At 47.7% G+C, this 14,894-nt stretch overlaps 1 long non-coding RNA gene across 4 annotated transcripts in view; it reads left to right on the forward strand.

Annotated features, from left to right (window-relative positions):
• Window positions 1-387: 387 nt before the first annotated feature.
• LOC123285164 (uncharacterized) overlaps window positions 388-14,894 on the forward strand; it is a 65,953-nt gene continuing 51,446 nt past the window's right edge. For 2 of the 4 annotated variants that reach the window (XR_011502964.1, XR_011502962.1), the window contains exons 1-2: window positions 11,129-11,261; window positions 12,965-13,160. This is a non-coding gene — a long non-coding RNA (uncharacterized lncRNA). Of the gene's footprint in view, window positions 519-5,878; window positions 6,162-11,128; window positions 11,262-12,964; window positions 13,161-14,894 lie in introns of those variants that run through there. The other 2 variants (XR_011502963.1, XR_006526700.2) reach the window with 2 other exon arrangements.

Genomic DNA, 14,894 nt, shown 5'->3' on the forward strand with positions numbered 1-14,894 from the left:
TAGGGTCAACGCTCCTGCTCCACATGTCTTTATCTCCCAGGAGGGGCCTTAATGGGCTATGCCTTTCTTGAGGAGGAAGGAAAAGAGCATGAGGGCTGGTGGAAACCTACCAGGGCTCTTAACAGTTTTGCTGGGATGTGGGCTCCATCACATCTGCTCACGTGTTGGGGCCGAAGCAAATCACAAGGATAAATGCCATGTCAATAGAACGGAAAGTGTGCTTTTCCCACAGGAGGCGTGTTAAGGGCTGAATGTTGTGGCCCCCCCAGATTTGTATGTTGAAATCTAATCTCCAATGTGATGGTATTAGGAGGTGGGGCCTTGGAGGCATAATCAGGTCATGGGGCAGAGCTGTCTCGACTGGGATTGGAGCACTGCAAGGTGATGAAGGGACAGAGCTCTCTCTTTGCTCCACGTGAGGATGTAACAGGAAGTCGGCAGTCTGCAGCCGGAAGAGGGTGCTCACCAGAACCTGACCATGCCGGTACCCCAATCTCTGATTTCCAACCTCCAGAACTGTAAGAACTAAATCCCTGTTGCTTAAAAGCCACCCAGTCTGTAGTATTTTGTTATAGCAACCTGGACCAGCTAGACTTACATAATTCTGTTACAGGAAGGTGGAGTAAACAATCTCAAACAATAATCTAATTTACCACTTTCCTCCTCATTTATGATGTTGATTTTCTTCAAAGACCTGATATATATGCATAATATATAATGAAGCATATATATTCATATATACACATTTATACATATTCATAATATGTAATGTGTATATATTATATTCATAACATGGCATGAAATATATTAGATACACACACATACTGTTTATATATGTATGAAACCAAACTATGCTGGTTGGCCCAGGCGTTGGGCCTGGGTTTCCTCTGAAGCTGTATGGATCTGTTTTCTCTCTAGACTTCTCCCTTGACGGTACTTCTTGCCATGAAAGTGGGTGGTGCCTTCTGGTCTCCAGGCTTCTCTGGATGCTTCCCGGGTGTGAAGCAGACAGGCATCATGTGCTAACAACTCCAAGTGTGATTTTTGCTGAGTGTTCCCGAGGGCATTTCTCACTGAATCAGGAGGAAGTATATGGGAGGTAGAGTACAAAGAACAGGACATCTTCACATCAAAGAGTCTTGGTCTCAAGGCTTAGAAACTGTGGCCTTTGTTGTGATAAACCTGTGTGGAAGGAGTGGTGAGGGTGTTACCCTGGAGAGCCTTTGCCCAGGCTTTGAGGTTTGGATTCTCTCCAAGCACAGGAGGAACCCACGAGAGGGTTCTACGCAGAGCAGTGGTGGGATCTGATGCACAGACCTTTCATTTTGGAAATTTTGAAAGGTTTGATAGAATATTGTTATATTCATAATGTATGATGCAGAACATTCATAAAAAGAACAGCTATGGACACTTCCAACACAATCTAAGCAACATTTGATCAGTCAGGGTCTAATCAGCAGACTAAAACCACACTAGTTACTTGAAAAAGTTAATAGAAAGAAATACTACCTATTACAAGATTGTTAACCAGATACCTGAGGAGGTGAAAGGAAGCACAAAGGGGTCATAAAGGCAGCTGCTGTTGGAAGCAGCTCCCACCGCTGAAGCTGCAAGAACTAAGGGAAGAAGGTGGAATGATTGTAACTTAGCAGCCTAGAGACGGGCCTGGAGAGGCGCCTAGAGAGGGGGCTAGAGACGGGCCTAGAGAGGGGCCTGGAGAGGGGCCTAGAGAGGGGGCTAGAGAGGGGCCTAGAGAGGGGGCTAGAGAGGGGGCCTGGAGAGGCGCCTAGAGAGGGGCCTGGAAAGGGGCCTAGAGAGGGGGCTAGAGAGGGGCCTAGAGAGGGGCCTAGAGAGGGGCTAGAGAGGGGCCTGGAGAGGGGCCTGGAGAGGAGCCTAGAGAGGGGGCTAGAGATGGGCCTAGAGAGGGGCCTGGAGAGGGGCCTAGAGAGGGGGCTAGAGAGGGGGCTAGAGAGGGGCCTAGAGAGGGGGCTAGAGACGGGCCTAGAGAGGGGCCTGGAGAGGGGCCTAGAGAGGGGGCTAGAGAGGGGCCTAGAGAGGGGCTAGAGAGGGGCCTGGAGAGGGGCCTAGAGAGGGGCCTGGAGAGGGGCCTAGAGACGGGGCTAGAGAGGGGCCTAGAGAGGGGCTAGAGAGGGGCCTGGAGAGGGGCCTAGAGAGGGGCCTAGAGACGGGCCTGGAGAGGCGCCTAGAGAGGGGCCTAGAGACGGGCCTGGAGAGGGGCCTAGAGAGGGGGCTAGAGAGGGGCCTAGAGAGGGGGCTAGAGAGGGGGCCTGGAGAGGCGCCTAGAGAGGGGCCTGGAAAGGGGCCTAGAGAGGGGGCTAGAGAGGGGGCTAGAGAGGGGCCTAGAGAGGGGCCTAGAGAGGGGCTAGAGAGGGGCCTGGAGAGGGGCCTGGAGAGGAGCCTAGAGAGGGGGCTAGAGACGGGCCTAGAGAGGGGCCTGGAGAGGGGCCTAGAGAGGGGGCTAGAGAGGGGGCTAGAGAGGGGCCTAGAGAGGGGGCTAGAGACGGGCCTAGAGAGGGGCCTGGAGAGGGGCCTAGAGAGGGGGCTAGAGAGGGGCCTAGAGAGGGGCTAGAGAGGGGCCTGGAGAGGGGCCTAGAGAGGGGCCTGGAGACGGGCCTGGAGAGGGGCCTAGAGAGGGGCCTAGAGAGGGGCCTGGAGAGGGGCCTAGAGCGGGGCCTAGAGACGGGCCTGGAGAGGCGCCTAGAGAGGGGCCTAGAGACGGGCCTGGAGAGGGGCCTAGAGAGGGGGCTAGAGACGGGCCTGGAGAGGCGCCTAGAGAGGGGGCTAGAGAGGGGCCTAGAGACGGGCCTGGAGAGGGCCCTAGAGAGGGGCCTAGAGGGGGGCCCTCCAGCATTGAAGGTCAGACCTCTGTGGAGCAGCACTGCTGGCGGGTGTTGCTCTCAGTGCCTTCCAGTTCCCAGGGAACCTCTCCCTGCTGTACCTCCTGGTGTCCCCTGCAGGGTCAACCCCACCCTAAGTGGATTCTCATGCGTTTCTTCAGAGTTTTACCACATATGTACGTATCTTACGTTATATTGTTTAGTTTCCCCTGTTTTTGACTGTTGAGAATAGTATCTTCTAAATGTTTTCTTCTAAAACTGGTACAGTTTTAGCTTTTCTTTTAGGTGAATGATCTATTTTGAGCTAATCATTTTAACCCTTGTGTGAGGTGACAGTGGAGGTTCATTTCTTCCCATGTGGAGACCCAGCCTCGTCAGAGTCTCAGCACAGGCACAAAACTGGACAACTGTCAGCGGCCAAAGAAGATGGGTGCCCCTCTCTAGACAGCAGTGAGGCTACTGAAGCCATCGCTGGCCCAGCAGGGTTCCTGGTCCTGATGGACTGTGTGTATCCTAGTGTGGGCTTAAGTTTTCTTACATTTTCTCGTTCACCAGTATTTCTGTTTGGTGGTTTGTGATGGTTAATTTTATGTGTCAAATTGGCTAGGCTACAGTACCTAAATGTCCGGTGAAACGCTATTCTAAAGGTTTCTGTGAAAGTGTTTTTTAAGATGAAATTCACATTTAGATCAGTAGACTTGGAGTAAAGCATTTCCATAATGAGGGTGGGCCTCATCCAATCAGTTGAAGACCATAATACAGAAAAGATGGACCTTTTCCAAGAAAGAGGGAATTCTGCCTATAGGGTACCTTTGGACTTGAGCTCCAACATCAACTCTTCCTTGGGTGTCCAGCCTGTCCACCTATCCCACTGACTTTGGACTTGCCAGCTTCCACAATCACAAGCCAATTCTTTAAAATAAGTCTCTCTGTCTGTCTCCATATAGATATAGATATATAGAGATAGGTATATAGATTTCCGATTGGTTCTCTTTCTCTGGAGAGTCCTAATGCATGGTCTTTTTTTTAGGGTTTTGGAAATAGGAAAACTGAATCTGCAAGGATGTCTCAATATGTCTGTTGAGATTTAGACTCTGTTTACACTTAGGCTCATGGACTGAGCTTTTGTGTTTGGTTCCACAGTAAATGGTTGTATCTAACTATATTGGCAGAAGGGATGGTGGGACACTGTCTGCCGGGCGCTGGGCCCAGGGCTCTGTTTCCGTTAAAGAAGATGGGATGGAGAGCAGGGAGGCCCCCAGCAGTCTTTGCCATAGACGGAAAATGACCTGCTTGCCAGCCCTCCCTTCTCTGCATTCAGTTCTTCTTCAAAACAGGTCCAAGTAGTAGATGCACTTCCATGTGTGACACTAAATCTTTCAAGATTTACTGTGTGTCTTAGCCCGTTTGAGCTGCAATAACAGAACACCATTGAGTGGACTTACAAGCGACAGCAATTTATTTCTCACAATCTAGAGTCTGGGAAATCCAAGACCAAGGTACCAGCACGGAGGGGCTCTGGTGAGAGTACCCTTCCTGGTTCATCGACAGCTGTACTTTCAACACGGTGGAGGGAGTGAGGGAGCTCTCCGGGCTCTCTTTGATGAGGTCACTAATGCATTTGCAAGAGAGCTCCACCTGCATGACCTAATCCCCTCCCAAAGACCCCACCTCCAAATACCCTCCCATTGAGGGGCACATGTCAGACACGAATTTCATGGAGACACCAACATTCCACCCATGCAGTGATTCTACAATGGGCCAGGCTCTGGAGAGCTGATGTGGAAGCTGGATGCAGTAGTTTTAGCTCCCTGGAGGGGGCGTCTCTCTTCTCACTACCACCCTTCCCATCCCCTTCTCTGTTCTCTCTCTGGACACACACGCTGTGTAAGCATCTCGGCTTCAGCGGGCAGAGGCTCCATTTCCCTGCCTGGGGCGGGAGAACGGGCCCTGGAGCACACACACGGTGAGCTCCGCTGCCCTGGGCTCTACAACGATGAAAGACACGTCTTCTCATATTCCTAAAATATTCTTCACTTGTCTACTTAGAGGCCAAGCCCCAACAATTTAATATGTGAGGCTTGGCCAAGGCCCTGGACTTAGTAAAAGATTGATGGGATGTGTGATGTCTATGTTCTAAGGCCTTACCAAGGAGGTTCTTAGGCAGCACTCCTTATATGCTTTGGAAGACAAAGGCCGAGCCAATTTTGTAGTCTGTATTCCAGATAATCAGTGGATGAAACAGAAGAGCAGACTATTAAGTCATCTTTGTGGCTTAGCCTTTAAAGTCCTAAGCCTTGACTTGTCAAGTGCTCTCCAGAGCTGGAAAGCAAAAGCAATAAACTTTAGGTCATTTTGCATGGCTAAAAAGAAAGTAATTTAAAGCATATAGCCAGGTAAATATTTACCTTTTGATGTTGCAGAGTTGGAAAATGCATTCTCCAAGGATGTTGACCAAGTTAACTCTCCTTTTAGAACTAATGCCTGAAAAGGGGAGACACATTTGTCTCATATCTAATTTCAGACCCCCAAGACTGTCTTCTGATGTGTATAAAAGCCACTCGAAAACTCTACCAGAAGAGGCAGGTTCCCTGTGAAAGCGTGGTGTCAGGTTACTTGATAAGTACACTTGCTTTACAAATGGATTATTAACCCATGAGTATTTCATAAACTCTCCTTCACAATGTAAGTCATTTCCTTTCTAAGGGTGCTGTTAAAGATGGTGTATTTGCAATCTTTTAACAATGTAACCGTAGGCCAACTTTATAACCCAGTTGTATAAGGATATAAAACAACACTTAGGCACATTATAATATTTAGCAAGTTACGAAAGTAAGGCTTGCCTTTAACAATATTCAGAAACAGACTTATTCCAAGGAGAAAATCTTGTGCATTCTTCATTTTCTATAAATTTACAAGTCATTGCAAAAATAATTAATCCTCAGCCCCCGCCTCCTGTCCCTTATTATTATTATTTTTAAATGAACCATGCCCCAGTTAATTTACATGCACCATTTAGAATGAAGTCAGAAAAGCCCGAGCGTAGCTGAGCAGGTGTGCCAACCATGTGGGAAGAGGAGAGGCTCTCTCCAAATGAGACCGGGGCCAGGGTAGGGGGGCTGGGGGTAGGGACTGCAGGGAATTGAGAGCACTGATCAGAGACACACAGAGCTTCTTTCTTTCTCTCAGAGATAAAATGACTCCACAGACCAGCATTATGAAGATGAGACCTCGTTGAACTGTAGAAATGTCACTGAGCCCTGGGAACCTGGAATCAGGACAGACCAGAGAAAATAGACAACGGTATTTAGAAAAATTTGGTTTTTCGTTCTATTTTTCCTCCCTCTCTTCTCTTGCCCTCCTCTCCCCTCCCCTTCCCTCCCTTCTCCTCCTCTTTCCTCCTTCCCAACCCCTCCTCTTTCTCCCTCTTTCTTTTCCTTCCTCTCCTCTCTCCCTCCCCTCTAATGGTTTGTAGCCACATTCAAAAAGTAAAAAGAATCATTAATTCTAATAACAAATTTATTTAACACAGTCTACTCCAAACATTATCATGTTAACATGTGATCAATATAAAATTGTTAATGAGTTATTTTGCATTCTTTGGGGTTTTTGTACTAAGTTTTGAACTGGAGTGTATTTTGCTCTCACAGCTCGTCTCAATTTGGACTCACCATGTATCAAGTTGGACTCGCCAGGTATCAAGTGCTCAGTGGCCGCATGTGGCTCATGGCTGCCTCATGGGGCAGTGCAGGTCAGAGGAAAGAAAAGAGCGGCCTTGACAAATATGTGGTTGCTTGCAGATTGAGGAGAAGTATTTATGACGCTGTGATAAGAAATAAGTGCTGCTTTATAAATGCCTTGGTCTTTACTGTGCATTTAGATAGTTAACGATCTCAAACCTACATGGCAATGATGTATCAATCAAAATCTCCTTTCAGGGAGGCCACAAATGAATTTACCCGGCAGAGTGTTCCCAAATTCACTTGAGGTCTGTGGGTAGACGCAGGGAAGTGGGACTCTGAGCGTGGCTCGGCGGTCCTGGAGCACACCACCATGTCCCTCCTGGTTATCATGATGAAATGAGACAAGCTGTCAAGGGCTGTGAGGGAGTCATAAAACTTTGTAGCAACGATGGGCTCAGAAACCCTGAAAGGCATAAAGGCAGTAGTGGGGCAAAGTTAAGAAAAGATACTGAAGGGTTTATGAGAGGAAATCTCTCCGAGAAGATCCATATGGAACAAAATTGCAGAAGGCAAGTGAAGTTTTGGGTAGATTTTGCCTTTTAATTAAATATGGCTAATTTAAGGACACAGCCACATTCCCCTTTTAGTGTTTCCTTGAATTGAAGTCTTCAATACGCTATTTGGGTTTGCTGGGGCCACGGAGATAAGAATATGGAGTTTGAGGTGATGTGACCTGGAGATGTGACTGGTCTACCCGCTTCCATGATGCACCCCTCCAGTCTCTTCCCTGTGGGGCTGCCAGCGGGAATTTACAAAAACATGAATCAGATTAATTTGTTCAAAAGCAAACGAGCAGAAGCAGTCAACAGACACTATACTCAGGATTCTCGACCCTACAGAGGAGTCTACGGAGACCCCGTGGCGTCGGGTCTCAGCCGGTCCCTCTGAGCATCCTGTACAACTTCCGACTTTCTCACCACCTCCAGCTGGTTGCTTCCTCCAGCCACCCATCTTCCTCCAATAGTCCCTGCTCAGGACCTTTGCACTTGCTGGCAGCATGGCAAAGGGTAAAGAGGCAAACCTGGGAGCTGGACCAACTGTAGGACCACAGGCAACTTCTCTGGGTGTGCCTCAGTTTCCCCATTTGTAAACGGTGATAATAATAGCACACCTGCTGCATGGAGTTGACATGAAGACTAAACGAATTAACGTATGTGAGCCTTTGAAACAAGGCCTTGAGTTGAAAAGTGGAAAAAACGTTGAAGGTTTATTGCAAACTCATTTAGCAGCAAAATGTGATCTGACAGGAGACGGTTGGTGTTTATTTATACTGTTTAGTGTACTAAATAAATGTTTTCTGGAGAAACATTGAGAAGATTATGAGATGCTGCCCAGATCCTGCTGAGGGTGTCAATATAATATAGGATGTGCGCCGTATTTTGTTTCTAAAATCCAGAACTCTCATTCTGGAACTTATCTTTCCCCAAGAGTTTTGTACAAGGAATTGTGAACATGTATTACTATTGTTCAAGACCAGCTTACCTTTCACCTCTCCTGAGAGGCCTCCGACCATCCTGCCTAGGCAGCCCCCTCCTCTGCACAGCCTTCTGTTATATGACCCTGTTGACTCTTCCCCCAGAACTCTCACTATCTGTAATTATCTTACTTGTCTTGTGGCTTTCATGACCATTTACTTCCTGACAGGTCCAGAAAGTATACCTCCACCAGCGACTTCTCCCCTGAACAGATCGTATTTGCCAGTGACACCCTGATGTCTCCACTTGGCTGTCCACAAATTTAACTTCTGATGCCCCCCTCACCTGCTCCTCCTGTACTTTCCCCATCAGCGTTAATGGCAGCTCCATCCTTTCAGCTGTTTAGGCCAGAATCTTTGGAGCCTCTTCATTTCCTCTCCTTCTCCCATACCCCACATCCATGCCCAGCAAATCCTATTGGCTTTGTCATCAAAGTCCATCGGAGGGGTGACCCCCTCTCCCCAATCTGCCATTGCTTGTCTAGTGGGAGTCATCATGGCCACATGCCTGGATTCCTGCCAGAGCCTCCTGTCCCTTGTGCCTCCTCTTCCATCTATAATCAGTCCATCCTCTAGAATGATCTTCCCAGTGCTTCCCCTCTCAGAGCTAAGCCCAGCGTCCACTGCTTATGAGCCCTTCCCAGTCTGGCTTCCCTCATGGCCCCCTCCATCCTCTGACCTCCTCTCCGCCCCTCTCATTGCTCGTTCTCTCTGCCAGCCTCCCTGCTGTCACTCACTCTGTCTAGAATGTTTCTGCCCTGAATCACCCCATCATGTTTCCAAACACTTGTTCAAATGTCAGACCCTTCTCAGAGGGTCTTGCCTGACTGCAAAGCTCTTTCATCCTCACGGTCCCAAGGTCCCGTGGGAGATCAGAATTGGCCATCCCAAAATGTGTCCCTTTGGCATGAGAACTATTTGGGGCTGGTTACTTTTAAAGACTGCAGATGGGGGGAAACTTTGAAAAGTAGAAGTTACCCTTGGTAAGAGACATCTACATTTATAAGGGACGTCTCCATCTGTAAAGGTGTCTCCCTCTCTGTACCAGGAAGAAGGGGGTGATCTTATCTCTAGAAACTCTTATCAGTGCAGAAGGTGAGGGCTTAAATCTGCATAACAACCTCACTCTTGTTTACCGTGCTTTTCTGGGAATCTCTCATAACTGAATCCCCCCACCCCCAACATCCTCCGTTGCCTTTAGCTGAAGATGGTATTTAAGACGAGAGCCTCTGCCGTTCTGGTGAGTTGCTCACTTTTCCTGGGTCTCTCCCATGTAAACACGTTCTAAAGCTTTGATTTTCTCCTCTTCTTCTGTCTCACGTGAGTTTAATTTGTAGCCCAGCCAGAAGGACCCAGAGGGTAGAGGATTTGCCTTCCTCCCCTACAGCCCCTTGCTGCTTATTCTAACACAGTCACAATTCATAAATATCCACAACATTTAATCCTTTCCAACTACTCTTCTGGACCCAGTTTCTGCCGCTTCCTGGATTCAGTAGGCGCTGCCCTTCTGCTCAGTGCTGCTGAGGACCCTCCGGGAAGATCACGTGGCACCACCACATTCTGATGGCCATGACAAATAAAAATGGCAAGTAATAGGATATATTGGAGTATATGAGGAAGCCATTTGGTATAAACCTAATTTGGCCTGACCTTGTCTTTCCAAAAGGGCCTGACCGTGGCCGTTGAGCATGCATTGTATATCTGCTTTAGAGATTCCCTATGGCAAGAAGAAAGGCCCTTGAGATAAAGGTGCAACTTCCCTCCCCCTCCCAACGTTGGCGTCTCCTTAAGGATTAAGCATCTTTCCTTAGGCTAGAAACTGATTGCTGCGCTCACCTGTGACAGCCCAGCTCGAGACAATAGACTTGCCTCCTGCTACGCCCACCAAGGTAGTAGACCCACTACCTGCTGTGTCCATCAAGCGCTGTGCCCACAGGGCAATCTTGTGACTATTGTGGGAGGGACATTTCAATCATATGTGAAACACCCTCTTTGAGGGTATATAACCACTCTGTGCACCCCACTTCTTTGGAGTGCTCTGTTCCTTTGTGGAAAGACTCTCCCGGGTTATAATCCTAAGATTTAAGCTCAGAATAAACTCACCCAAATTTTCATGTATAGATTGGTTATGGATTATTTTCGTCGACAGCTGCAGAGGGGAGGGTTTGATCTGGCCTGAGAGCAGGATCGTGGAGCCTGCCACCATGGCAGGGCAGCAAGGCAGTGCCACTGCCTTGGGCAGCTGGGCCCTCAGAGGTAGCTGCTCCTGGTCCCTCAAGCCCTGCTCAGGCACAAGCCCAGAGAGCCTTGCCTAAGTCTCACACTCTGCACCTCTGGCATCCTGTTGCTGCTGAGAATTAAGACTTCACAGGAGACGTGTGCAGCCCTCCTGCACAGACACCAGCTCACCTGGTCAGGCCCTTGAGGCTGCAGGAGGGAGGCCTGTAGCTCACCCTGCACTGAGCTCACGTGCTACAGAGGCTGCTGTTTCTGTCCTGAGATGCTGCCTCTCCACTGGCGACCTGGAGAGGCTAGAGGGCACAACCTGGAAGTCAGTGGGGTTGACAGTTCTTGGGGCAAAGTTTGTCTAACGTGTCAGAAGAGCCTTCCTGTTCTGGTTATCTATTGCTGAGTAACAGACTACCCCAAACCTTAATCACTACCCCAAACAGCAATCATTTATTTCTTCTCTTGAATCTGTAATTTCGCCAGCTGTGATATTGTGACTTATAACAAGAAATACACATTTGATCTTCATCCTCATTTCTGACACAGAGCTCTTAAAACCCTAGGAATTTGCTAAGTAGTGAGGGTGATAAAGGTGTCTTTTGTTGTGTTAATGAGGTGACTTTTGGAAAGCACCTGAGGGTGGGGGTTGGTTGCCAGGGGAGCCAACTTGAACAGAGGGTTGGAGCTCAGTCCCACTTCCTCATCCTTCCCACCCCTGACTTCTTAGGGGAGGAGAAGGGCGGAGCTTGAGGTCAACCAACAATGACCAGTGATTTGATCAATCGCGCCTGTGTGACGAAGCCTCCATAAAAACCCAGAAGGATGGGTTTTGGAGAGCTTCTGGACTGGTGAACACATGGAGGTGTGGAGAGAGGGTCGTGCTCTTGGAGAGGGCATGGAAGCTCCATGCCCCTTCCCACGTACCTTGGCCTATGCATCTCTTCCATCTGGCTGTCTGTGAGTTATATCCTTTTATAATGAACTGGTAATCTGCTGAGTAAAATGTTTCTCTGAGTTCTGTGAGCCATTCTGGCAAATTAATTGAACCCAAAGAGAGGGTCGTTGGAATCTCTGATCTATAAGATCCATAGCCGGTTGGCCAGAAGCACAGGTGAAAACCTCAGCTTGCGACTGGCAACTGGCATCTGAAGTGGGGTCGGGAAGGGACAGTCTTGTGGTACTGAGCCCTTCACCTGTGGGATCTGATGCTACCCCCAGACAGGTAGGGTTGAAACTGAGTTGAATTGTAGGACCCCCAGCTGGTGTCGGAGACTGGCTTGTTGGTGTGGGAATACCCCCCATGTTGGAACTGATGGGTGCAGAAGGTGCCAGGGATTATTGAGAACATCTTGTCTCTGCCTCCCTGGGGCTGGAGGATCCACTTTCAGGCCTGTTTGCTCACATGGCAGGTTGGTGCTGGTTCTTGGCTGGGAGCCTCAGTTCCTCTCCAGGCAGGGACTCTCCACAGGACTGCTTGAGTTTTCCATAGGGTGGCTGCTGGGCTCAAGAGCAAATGTTCTAAGAGCCAGGAAGTGCAAGTCGCCAATCACTTAAAGCCTAGGCCTAGAAACTTGAACAGGGTCGTTTCCACTATATTCTCTCGGTCAAACAGTCACAGGCCCATCAAGATTCAAGAGAAGGGACGCAGCTTCCATCACGCAAAGGGAAGAATGTCAGAGAAGTTGTGGCTATTTCCACTCTGCCATACTTCTTCCTCTAGACAAATTGTTCTGAGACACAGGAATTCACAGGCTTTGCAGAAGACCGAGTAACGGGCTGCATGGTTAACGAAGCCATAGCTGGCTGGGGAACCCACCCCCTTCCATATGTTCTCCTGCTGGCCCTGCCCCATCCGCGTATCTCTCCTGCTTGTCTGGATTTCACTCTCAAAGAAAGTGTCAGGCATAAGCTTTTGCCTCAGGTTCTGTTGTATGTTCTAGGGAACACCGTGTAAATCACAGACTATGTATGTCTCAACTGTATTTATTATCTATCTGCTCTCCTAGTATAGAAACTCCTTGGAGCAGGGGAGTGTGTGTGTTCCATTTAGGGTTGTACCCTCAGAGCCTAGAACAGTGTCGGGCTCATTGAAGGTACTCAGCAAATAGTAGTTGAACCAATGGATGTTTATCTGAACATTATCTGTTCCTTCAACTGGGTTCGTGCTGCCATCTAGTGGTCAGCTCTGTATAAGCCAGCCTCCCTTCTGGAGTCTCCTGTGGGGAAACGTGATCGAAACTGAAAAGGTCCAGGGAAAACAGAAAGACAAATATCAGAAACTCTCCAGATCAGCAGGTTTCTGGAATTGGGCTAAAGTTCAACCAGTTGTTTGGTATTCTGTGTTTTTTTCCCTTTGTTAAGTACAAATTCAACTCTCTATATTCAAGAAGTGTGCCGGATCCCGGTGTGGAAGGTGAAGAAGCTGGCAGCGTATTCGTGCCTGGAGAGCTCCTTCAGAGAGTCTGAGGAGCAAGGCGTGGTGCCATTTATCTACCAGCCCATTGTGTTAAAAACAAAAACAAACAAAGAAAAGAAGCCTGGAGGGAGTTGTAGAGAGTGAGGGATTCGTCTACAGTGACAGGACTGGTTAGAGGGAGGGGAGGACGTAGAATTCGGTTGGGTCCGCTTTCCACAAACTGCTGTTTCCCTTCTCTCCTTAGAGAAAACCCTTCCCGAGGATGCTGAGAAATCCTCCGATGTTCTTCGTGGGAGGGCTCACTGGAGCATATTCCGGAAATGGACGAGGGAGGGAGGTCAGCTCATTTCGGCCGATGGTAACTCCAGCCTGACTTAAATCAGTCAGTTCTGCTAAGAAACAGGCTCCGTGAGTGCCCGGAGGTCAAGGTGGTATAAAAGGTATGTCGTGTTTGTAATCTATGCAACTGACACTAGAGAAAGAGAAGCCATAACTTACCCCTCGTCCTCGCGCGCACAGCGGTCTCACGCTGTCCTTTCATAAGGGAGCTGCTCTCCACTCCAAGTCTAAAAAGACCCCGCCTGGCCTAAGGGGATCGCCACCCGGCCCTCCCCTACTAATTTCTGGACGATAACTTCATTTTTCTAGATGTAGGGCGTTGTGTTCACCAACAACACATTATGTTGGTGCTTCTTGTTCAAGATAAAATAACAAACTCTAATAAGGCAAAGAAAGCTGATTAAGGGCTGAGTAAATTGCATGCATATTTAATATGTAATGTATGCAATTTTTGTCATGAAAATTTTCAAACATGCCCAAATGTAGAGTTTGCAATAAATCTCAACATAATCATCATGCGATTTATCAACATTAGCATTACTCACTTAGGAAGATTCTGCCATATTTAATTCATCTTTCTTTTTTACTTTTTTTTCCACTGAAGAATTTAAACAAATCTCAGACCTTTCTGACAATTGTTAGGAATTTCTTAGCAATATGAACTTTTTTTTACTGCAATTTCTAATACAATTAACAATAATTTCTGGGTATCAGCCAATACTCAGTTTATAATCAAACTTCCTGAAATGTCTCAAAACTATCTTTTCTACTGTTGGTTCGTTCAAATCTTGATTCAAACAAGGTCCAAACGTTACTCTTGATTGTTATGTCTCTTTAGTCTCTTTAGTCTCTGCAATCTTCTCTCTCTCTCCCCTGCTCTGCCGTAGGCTGGTTACATTCCGTGTCTATTTTTTCCCACCTTTTTACAAGAATATTTCATAGGTGGGCTTTGTGCTTCATACAGCAACACATAGGAGGCTCACCATGTCTGGGTAGTTCAGTTCTGGTGGGCATATGTGTTTCTGCAAATTATATTAAAAAAATATTTCAAACAGAAATTTTGAAAGAATAGTACCACACAAATACTCATCTAGTTTCACGCATGGTGGCGTCGTGTTAGATTTTTGCCTTGTTTGCTTTATGTTTTCTCTCTTTTCGTCCCTAAGTAGCTACATTGTCATTGTCTCTAATAAATTGAATGGTGATACAGCAATATCCTGTATATGGTCCAATTTAAAATTTCCCAAATTGTCCCAATCATGTCTTTTGTAGCTTATTTTTGGTTCAGCGTCCCGTCCAGGGTCATGTTCGCATTTAGCTCTCCTGTCTCCTGAGTCTCCCTCACCATTTCTCTTGCTTTTCCTTGTCTTCACAGCTTGCCATCTTTGAAGAGCCCAGACCAACTGTCTTCTAGATTCCTTTTGAGTAGATTCAGGTTAAGCATTTCTGGCAAGAATAATTACATGGGTGATGTTGCACCCTTCCCATTGCCTCAGATCTGAACCATGTGGCGTCAATTGGTGCCATTACTGATGAGGTCAATGTTACCCCTCTGATTAGGTGGTTGTATTAGTCAGGGTTCTCCAGACAAACAGAATCCCCAGGAGATATATATATATATATATAAAATAAGGAATTGGCTCAAATGGTTACAGAGGCTGAGAAATCCCACACTCTGCCCTCAGCAAGCTGGAGAGCCGGAGCGGCCAGTGGTGTAGTTCCGGTCCAAGCCTAAAGGTCTGAGCACCAGGAGAGCCGAGGATGTAAGTTCCAGTCTGAAACCAGTAGTCTTGAGGCCCATGATGAACTGATTTTCTACTTCGAGTCCAAAGGCA

The sequence above is a fragment of the Equus asinus genome, chromosome 4 (assembly GCF_041296235.1).
Source record: "Equus asinus isolate D_3611 breed Donkey chromosome 4, EquAss-T2T_v2, whole genome shotgun sequence".
Classification (NCBI taxonomy): Eukaryota; Metazoa; Chordata; class Mammalia; order Perissodactyla; family Equidae; genus Equus; species Equus asinus.